Here is a 9826-nt window from a genome sequence, read left to right on the forward strand (position 1 = left end):
GTATTAAGATCTCAGTCTTATACAGTGTCAGGCTTATCAGAAACGTTTTTTGGGGCCCCGAGCAAAATGTCTCGCAGGCCCTCTCTCTGGTAGGAAATCCAAGAAGCACCTCGTAATGGAAGAAAAATGGTTGCTGGGCAAAGAGAAAACAAGGTATTTGATGTCACTTAGTGGTGTGATCCCTATATCTCCATGTGCAGGAAAAGGTAAGGCCTGATTTTTTTATCATGTAAGTGTATTTCGTCACAGGAGTGTGGGGTCAGGGGTAAAGAGCCCTGACTTTGCGCCCAAACTCCACCTGTGGCAGACTTGCCAATAAAAACGTCATTGTATAAGAACAGCAGTGAGGACTAGGGGTATTACTCTTCCTAAGAAACCGTTTATGAAATAGGTAGGAGTTGAGAGTTGACTACATTGATGAGTTTACTCTGGCCAGGTTCACAATAACCTACAGGGGTATTAAGAACATAGGAAGTTCAAATGTAATTTGACATCCTCATGTCTAAGCAAGTGCATATGCTAGGGAGTGGGATCCTGAAAACTTGGCAAAGTATGTATACCTCTGCATTGTTAACAGTTAATTAGACCCAGATGTTTGATTAGTCTGGCAGTTTATAATCAATTAATGCCTTGATTATTTTTCAAATGTGGCTGTATCTCTGTAGGTCTAGAGAAATGTGAAGGTTTTAGAGACAATTTAAGATATTTGTATAAGAAGTGTATGACTGCCTGTTGGCAGCAGGGTAGACCCCCTCGGAAATGGTTAACGACTGGCTGCCTTTATTAGAATGATTGCATCCTGGGCTTTTCTCTAACGTCTTATTATGAACAGCATTTCAAAATCTGTTTGATGCGCTGAATGGCTGGTAAACTTTAATGGTTTTATTCTGTAAATATCCATATTTAGCCACTGATGAATCGTCTGTTAATTGGTTCCAGTTTGTTATTGATGTATTATGGATTTTATATTCTAGATGATTTTTTATATTATTTTTATTCTGTATGAACATTTGGTGCATCATGATTACTGAAAGCTCAAACTTGAGATAGTCTACATTTGTTTAATACCTTTGATTCCTTTCTCATACTGTAGGGCTTGGGCACAATGTAGGCCTGTACAATTTTTTAATTTAATTTATTTGAAACCATGAACATGCAATGTAAACAGAAGGTGTTGAACTGAACATATGAATAAGATGGTGAATGTACTCCTTATAGTAGCTCAACTCAAAGGACTTCAGACCAGAGAGACTCCAGTAAATTGAAGACACATTTGGATAATTGGTTTTGTATCCTAACCCCATCCAGGCGGCGGACCTCCCCTCCCTGCTTCCCCCCCTCGTACCATCCCGCTATGCTCTGCTACCTCAAATCACCACTGACAACTTTTGTTGGGTGCCTGAAAAGGTCGCAGTTTATTCGTATAACAAAACTTTATACATTTGTAACACATTGCTCATGGTTATGTACATGTTGCATTGTTATTCTTGCCCCAGCTTTATCAATCACCTGGGAGGGGAGGGAGCCCTTTCTGTGTTTCCTGCTTCCGGGTTTAGGCTTCAGCTTGCTACCGATTAGGCGGGTCTCCGTTTGGACCTGTCTGGGCCGCAAGTGCCGTCCCGCTCGCCCTGTGCCCTTACGTGGGCCCTCCCTTCTCCCAGAGGCCCCTGCCGGCTGGCATCCCAAGGGCCTTTCTTGCGTATCTACTTTAATTTCTTGTGACTGGGTCCTTTGCTTTTGTCTCCTTCTGAGCCCCTGCCGTGAGGCATCCCAAGGGTCATGGGGAGAGCATTATCTCTAGTCTTTGCTGGCGGCGTGCCGCCCTTTTGGCTCCCTCAGCGCCCCTGCCGTGCGGCATCCCCAAGGCACTGCGAGAGCCTCTCATCTATCTTCTAATGGGTTCTCCCCTTTCATTTGTTAATTTAGTCTGTCCAGCTCCGCTACCCTCCACCTTGCAGCTGCGACGCCCGACTCTTAGGTGTGGGTGGGTGGGATTCTTCTTCCTTCGCCCTTGGCCCGGGAGGGGATTTGTGGTCACTGGCCCGGGTGTCCCCCTTTTATTCCCCCCCTTGGCCCCTGAGCTCGCCCCCTGATTGGGGGGGGGGGCTTGCTCGCGCCATCGGGGGCCAATCCTGGCCCCCGTCGGCCTAGCCCTTATGTAAATGCCTGAAGGGGGTGGCCGGGGGAGGGGCGCCGCCCCCGGATGGCGTTTTGCCCGGGCCTCTACTTGGTCCGGCTTCGCCTACCCGGCCCAGGTTCTAACCCCATCCAGGCGGCGGACCTCCCCTCCCTGCTTCCCCCCCTCGTACCATCCCGCTATGCTCTGCTACCTCAAATCACCACTGACAACTTTTGTTGGGTGCCTGAAAAGGTCGCAGTTTATTCGTATAACAAAACTTTATACATTTGTAACACATTGCTCATGGTTATGTACATGTTGCATTGTTATTCTTGCCCCAGCTTTATCAATCACCTGGGAGGGGAGGGAGCCCTTTCTGTGTTTCCTGCTTCCGGGTTTAGGCTTCAGCTTGCTACCGATTAGGCGGGTCTCCGTTTGGACCTGTCTGGGCCGCAAGTGCCGTCCCGCTCGCCCTGTGCCCTTACGTGGGCCCTCCCTTCTCCCAGAGGCCCCTGCCGGCTGGCATCCCAAGGGCCTTTCTTGCGTATCTACTTTAATTTCTTGTGACTGGGTCCTTTGCTTTTGTCTCCTTCTGAGCCCCTGCCGTGAGGCATCCCAAGGGTCATGGGGAGAGCATTGTCTCTAGTCTTTGCTGGCGGCGTGCCGCCCTTTTGGCTCCCTCAGCGCCCCTGCCGTGCGGCATCCCCAAGGCACTGCGAGAGCCTCTCATCTATCTTCTAATGGGTTCTCCCCTTTTGTTTGTTAATTTAGTCTGTCTAGCTCCGCCACGCTCCCTATGGTTTCTCGATCAGAGGGAGCTCCCCCCCAGCCGACTCCTACCTTGCCTGACTGTCATAGGAAACCCCTCTGCTCCAGAACCCCTACAATATTCAGCAGGAACATATCCATCCCCACCCCTGTGAGGTGAACTCCGTCCTCCCTGTGATACCCCGGGGATCTTAAGTTTATGAACCCATGACGTACGAAACCCCAGCCATTCGCCTTGCATACTTTAGCCATAGTAATGTTGAGTTTCCTCCTAGACTTTTCCACCGCCCCCAGGTCGATTGCCCCCCGCCAGGCGTTCCGCACTATGATTTCGGAAAAAATTATGTCTGCGGGGCGTACCATGCGTGCTACTGCCGTGAGGCCCTTTTGCATGTCTTCCAGGAGTGCCTTCTGCCCCATTGCTGCCAAGTCATTCCCGCCCAAGTGTACCACCACTGCGTCTGGCCTGCTGCCCCGCTGTAGTGCATCCCGCACCATGGGCAGCAGCTCTCCCCATCTCATCCCGGGGCGCCCCCACCATTCTATGTCGGTGTCCCTTAGCCAGATCCCGCCAAAGTCCCGTCTAGCCGCTGCCCACCGCTGTGCCCGCGTAACGTACGAGTGCCCCACGATCCACACCTTCTTGTGTGCAGCGTCCGGATCTGGAAGAGAGGGAGGGGGGGGGTCTTAGCATATTGATGGGCGTATGTACCGCTTGTAAGCGCCGGATGCCCACCGCCCTATCCCCTTAATTGCGCCCATGCCCAGCCCAGCCGCCGTGGTGGCCGCCCCAATCCGAAATGAGTGCGAACCATATTCCCGTGCGGGGAGACCCAGCGCTTCTAACGCCTTCCTCATTACCGCTATAAACTGAAAACGGCTGAGGAAAGACCCATCTCTGTGCTGAAATAGCGGCCCCTTCTTCCCCTGCTTGCTCTCTAGATGCCCTTTTAGTAGACATACTGGGCAATGATCTGCATTGTTCGTGCAGTGCAATCTGGTCCATACACCCTTGCCCGTCTGGTCCGTCTTGGACCTTCTTAGCAGTATGTCCATGTGGCTGTCCTGCATGACCACCCCTTCTCTCTGTATGCATGCTGCTCCCGCGTCCACCACTGAGGGGGCTACCAACTCGCTGACCCTGTATGCCCCGAAGAATGCCACTGCAAACGCTGCCCGGAACAATGAGATTTCATGCCTCGAAGAGCATATCCCGGCCAGGGCCCCCAGCATCGCCTGAAGTAATCTGAAATGGATGGGGCGCCTCACATCCTCTGGTGCCCGCTGTAACCTACCCCACCCTTTCATGGCCATCCGACATTCAAACGCCCCTGTTTGGTCGTCGCGCCCTGCCATCTTTGTGTAATATGCTACTGCACTTAAATGCGCTTGTGCCCAGGTTTTTGACTTCCCTTCCTTGAAGGCCCAGTCGATAAATTATAGGATGTCCCTTTTCCTGGCCCATTGCCCCTTCTGTAGACCTGCTTTGGCCCTGAAAGTCTCCCAGCACCTCCGGTACCGGCTGTTGGTCTTTGGGGCCAGTGCATTATCCAGCAACCATCTCAAACCGCTTCCACCCATGCCCACGCTTCCTCCGGCATCGGGGTCATCTTCCTGTCTGCGCCCGGGGCCAGCTTCCTGAATCTTTCCCACTGGAAACGAGAAATAGCATCCGCCACTAAGTTTTCCACATCCGGAATGTGCCTTGCCCTCAGTGCAATGTTACCTTTCAATTGGCAGCCCACTAACTTCCTCAGCAGGGTCGCTACCGCTGGGCAACGCGCTGCTCCTGTGTTGATTGCCTGCACCACTGCGTGGTTGTCCGACCACAGTGTGATCTGCCTATTCGCTAGTTGGGGGGCCCAGATGTGGAAGGCTACCACTATGGGGAAAAGCTCTAGCAGTGATATGTTCGCGGTTAGCCCGGCTGCGTGCCACGCCTCCGGCCATGCCCCTGTTGACCACGCCGTCCCCAAGAGGGCCCCGAAGCCGTACCCCCCTGCTGCGTCGGTGTAGAGTTCTAACTCGCTGGCCAGGACCCAAGGGGCCCGCCAGATCAGGGTGCCGTTGAACTCTGTCAGAAAACTCTCCCATTGGACCAGGTCGTCCCTCACTCCCTGTGTAATGCGGACCCTGTGATGCCTCTGTGTCAAGCCCCTCGTAAGCCAGGCTATCCGCCGGGCGAATGCGCGCCCTGCGGGAATTACCCTCATGGCAAAATTCAGTTTCCCCAGTAGCTGTTGTAACTCTCCCAGAGTCGCCTTCTTCTGTTGCCTCAACCTACGTATGTCGCTAAGCATGTCCGCTACCTTATCGGTTGGCAGCTTGCATGTCCCTGCCACTGAGTCCAGCTCTATCCCCAAGAACGTCAGTTTCGTTGTGGGCCCCTCAGTTTTCTCGTGAGCTAACGGGATGCCTAGTTCCTGCGTCAATGCCCTGAAACTATTGAGGAGGTTGGCACAGTCCTCTGTGTCTGCCCTACCCACGAACAAGAAGTCGTCCAGGTAGTGAACCCGCCCCCCTCTCGGTGTCCGTTGGCCCAGCTCCCACTCCAAGAAACTGCTAAAGGCTTCGAAATGTGCACACGAGATTGAGCAGCCCTTGGGGAGGCACCTATCGTAGTAGTAACCCCCCTCCAGTCTAAAACCCAATAAATGATAGCTGTCTGGGTGCACTGGCAGCAGTCTGAATGCTGATTCTATATCAGATTTGGCCATGAGGGCCCCCGCCCCCTCCTGTCTAACCAGGTCCACTGCATCGTCAACAGAGGCATAGGCCACCGAGCATGCTCCCTGCTCTAACCAGTCGTTGACTGACTCCCCCTCCGGGTATGACAGGTGGTGAATCAAACGGAATTTGCCTGGCTCTTTCTTGGGGACTAAGCCCAACGGGGATATCACCATGTCCTCTAGCGGTGGGGCGGGGAAAGGACCCGCCACCCGGCCCAACCCAACTTCCTTTTCCACCTTTTGCCTTGCTGCCTCGGGGTTGTCTTTTTGACTGACTTTAAATTATTGCTCTCCCGTGTACCAATGGGGCCGTTGTATGGGATGGGGAAACCTTGCGTAAACCCCTCCGCCAATAATTTCCTGTCTGCTGATTTGTGGTACCTGTGTAACATGTGCAATAGTCTGCCTGCTTTTATGGGTGTTGGGAGCGCCTGTCCTCCGCCCCCTTTCCCCCCGGCCCCTCCTGCTGGGGCCCGCTTCTCATTTCTTTGGTTCTGCCTTTGGTTTCTCTGCCGCTGGCCCTGTGGTTCGCCGGCATCGTATCGCAGGGTGGTTCCCCCCACATGACCCGCATTCATGCTTGAACTTGCATGCGGCCCCCCACTTACACTCGTCCTTGTCAAACTTCCAGCACGCCTTGTTGGATTTTGTGGCTGGTTGGCCCCTCCCCTTGGGATCTTTTCCGTACCCTTCAAACTTGCCCTTACTCCCGTAGGGACGAAAATTACTCTCTTTTGCCCCAACCCCTTCCCTGGCTGCCACCATGTGTTTGGAATAGCCTTCCATGTCCTGGCAGTCCCAGCCTATCGTTGGCCATACCTGCATTTTTTCCCTGAAACCTTCGTCATACTGTAGCCATGCATTCCCTTGGAACTGCTGCTGCGCCTCGTGCACCTTCTGCTCATATAGGATCAGTGATGCTGCACTCTGCGGGAATTTCTCAACAAAAACGCACGCTAATGTCCTAAAGGCTTTCAACCAGTTTTCTATATTTCTGTCCACCCTGGGTTTCCTGGGGCCCCTCCTGTCCTCGTCCTTCCTGTCTTATGTGGTGAGATCTAAGCCTGCCTGCCTTACTTCGAGCAGGGAAAATATGTCAATAAATTCCTTCCTCCAGATTCTCTCCTTTACCGGGAGTGGGATGAGGTTTGCCAGACCCAACAACCTTGTTGTTGTGGGAGGGTCGCTTGGGGATGGGCGCATATACTCGCAGGCTGGCTTACCCTCGCCTGCCCCGGCTGTAGCTGTGCCCTCCCCCGTCATGGCCACCGCGTGCTCCTGTTGCGCTTGCTCCGCACCTGTTCCTTCTCCCTGGCTGCGCCCTGGGGGCGCCTCGTCCGCCCTCCCGGCTGCTTGTCCCCCTAGGTTGGCAGCTTTGTCTACCGCAAGGCTCCTTGTTGGGCCCCCTGTGGCCCAATGTGCATTTCCCGGGAATGAGACCCCACTTCCTGGCCATTGCCACCAGGGTAACCATGGTGGGGGTTGCATCACCCCCTCTGGCCAGGCCTCCCCCTGGAAGCTCCTTCCCCCTTGGCCAACGCCTGTTTGCCAGGGGGATTGCGTGTGCCACGGCCCCTGTACTGTCGTGTTGTGTTCTATACCTGAATTAGCCTGTGGCCCGGGAGGGGATTTGTGGTCACTGGCCCGGGTGTCCCCCTTTTATTCCCCCCCTTGGCCCCTGAGCTCGCCCCCTGATTGGGGGGGGGGCTTGCTCGCGCCATCGGGGGCCAATCCTGGCCCCCGTCGGCCTAGCCCTTATGTAAATGCCTGAAGGGGGTGGCCGGGGGAGGGGCGCCGCCCCCGGACGGCGTTTTGCCCGGGCCTCTACTTGGTCCGGCTTCGCCTACCCGGCCCAGGTTCTTTTCTGTTGGAACTCTGTGAGTGCAATACTGTACTGTTATGCTAAATTCATTGCATGACAATGTTTTCCGATTTAGTGGTATCGCAGATGCAGGGTTCTGCTACCAAAGTTACGTTGGGAAAAACTGGTTTTAAGAATACACCTTCCTAAGAAAGAAATATAAATTCAAATGACATCTCTTTACACATCATCTAATTTTACAGTTTCCCAGCATTCTTCCCACCTGAAGTTTTTGAGCTTCTATCCCTAGTGTTCATATGACTTGTAGGGTACACCTCTATGCTGCAGGAAAATGTGGAGCCTGTGGTACAATTGTAAAAATAATTTCCTGGAGTATAATAAACTAATGAATGGATCTTCTAGAAGTGTGAAATTAGTTACTCACTTTCACACCTTCTTTTATCATTTTTGCATAATGTTAGCTTGTATTGTGCTTATTTTTGACAGGCGTAGGCAGAAATATATTAAAATCATTCACAATTTATTTTACAAAATTTCAATTACAATGAATATTTAATCGTAAGTCACCATATGATTTTATACGGATTATGTATACCTCTTTAAGTTAGGGGATAAAAAAAAAAAAAACATTTTTGTAAAAGTACGTATTTAGGTCCAATATTGTATATGCAGACAGACATGTTCTTTGACTTGTATTAGGTCTCTGCCTCTTGCTATTTAGAATTTCAGTTTTGTTCAGGAAAAATTAAATATCTAGGCATATTGCTTACTCAGAGATTTTCTTCATTTTTAAATTTAAGTTGTGTTCTTTTGTCTGTGATTACTCTATTATCAAGTCACACCATTACCTCGCCCCACTTTCAAACCCCGCACATCTCTGTTCAAACAAATTGTTGGAATCTTATAGGCATTCCTTTGGGATGTTATATACTGAAATTAACCTTACAGAAAATTCATCTCCAACTAAATCAGGGTGGTATGAATTTGGCAAATTGGAAAAAATACTATCTGACCATTTTGCATTATCCTGTCTACAAATGGACATCTCATGTATAAGAACAACGTTTTTACAAAAATCCTGCCTGAATTCCATACTTTACGCCTGCTTAAAAGGCAAAATATTCTGGATAATCTGCCCACTTAAACCTATGTTGAACCAGTATGTGAACTCAACTAGAATCATAGTTGTGTCTTAGCCCAGCAGTTAGTAATTAACAAGCCATTCTTCCACCAAGACGTCTGCTGTAATTATCTAATGCATTTCTGGTCCCATGCAGGATGAGATCTGAATATCCCACTGTTGGGGTGTAACTGGGAGATACGTCAAGGAATGTAAGATGAATATATTTGGACTCTCACTGGTATCAAAGGATCCCTTGATATGCCTGTTACACAAACACAGGAAATAGTTCTAGGCCAATGATTGGAATGAACACATGGTCTCTCATTACAGGGTATCATTCAGCACTACCAGAACAGAATCCAAATGGCAGATGTTTTTGACTTGGTAGCAGAACTAAAATTTCATGCAAAAGATCTGCTGAAAATGTTTAAACACCAAATACAATTTGTTTGACTGAGTATGAAGAGCAATGTGCAAATCAGGATCCCTGGAAGTGCTTACCAAGCCCTACAGAAATCAGTTAGGACAATATGACCCCCTATTCTTTGGAATTTATCGGACCAGAACCTTTCTTTTCTTAGCTCATGGACCTATGACATTTCTAAATGTCTTCCACAGCAAGCAAGATTCACGTATAGGGTCGTCCTCCCACTTTCCTTTTATCATATTCTCAATATTTCATATTCTAGACTCTAAAACTTGCCTCTCTCTCACGTTCGAGACTAACCTCATATTCAATAGTGCGTGGTAAAGGTGAATTGTAAAATTGTATACATAATACACAAAATCGTATTATGAACATTCCAATCCACAGATAAAAATTATGTTGAGAAAATGGTGCTTCAAGGATAATATGTAACTAGAGTAAGTGCTATTTTATAAAGGGTCTAATCAGGTCAAGCTTGTGGTCTGTAAGTAACACAAACTAAACATTGTATTATTTATTTTAATAGTCTGATAACATTGTTCCCCTTACAATACATTGTTCCCCTTACAATACATACATTGGATCTTGTGAACTTTAACTGTTGATTATCTTCAGTGCCTTAAAGAGATTACCTTTGTATAAACTACTTCTAAAATGTATGGCATTTCAAAATGAAATTTATATTAAATTTGGACCTTGGCACTAGTTAAATAACTGCTATATCCACCAGGAAATCCCTAAAACTATTTATTTATATTTCTTATGTCCTGGCATAAGACAAGCTTCACTTTCCTGGCCTTGCTTTCCTGTGACTGCGTAAATGCAGCTTCCTTTATGT

The 9826-nt window shown here is 49.6% G+C and overlaps 1 protein-coding gene across 1 annotated transcript in view; it reads left to right on the forward strand.

The window, feature by feature from the left end:
• The window catches only part of COG5 (component of oligomeric golgi complex 5), a 1436183-nt gene that overhangs the window by 306922 nt on the left and 1119435 nt on the right, over positions 1 to 9826 (forward strand). The gene's annotated exons all lie outside the window — the stretch shown is intronic.

Source organism: Triturus cristatus, chromosome 4_1 (assembly GCF_964204655.1).
Source record: "Triturus cristatus chromosome 4_1, aTriCri1.1, whole genome shotgun sequence".
Lineage (NCBI taxonomy): Eukaryota > Metazoa > Chordata > Amphibia > Caudata > Salamandridae > Triturus > Triturus cristatus.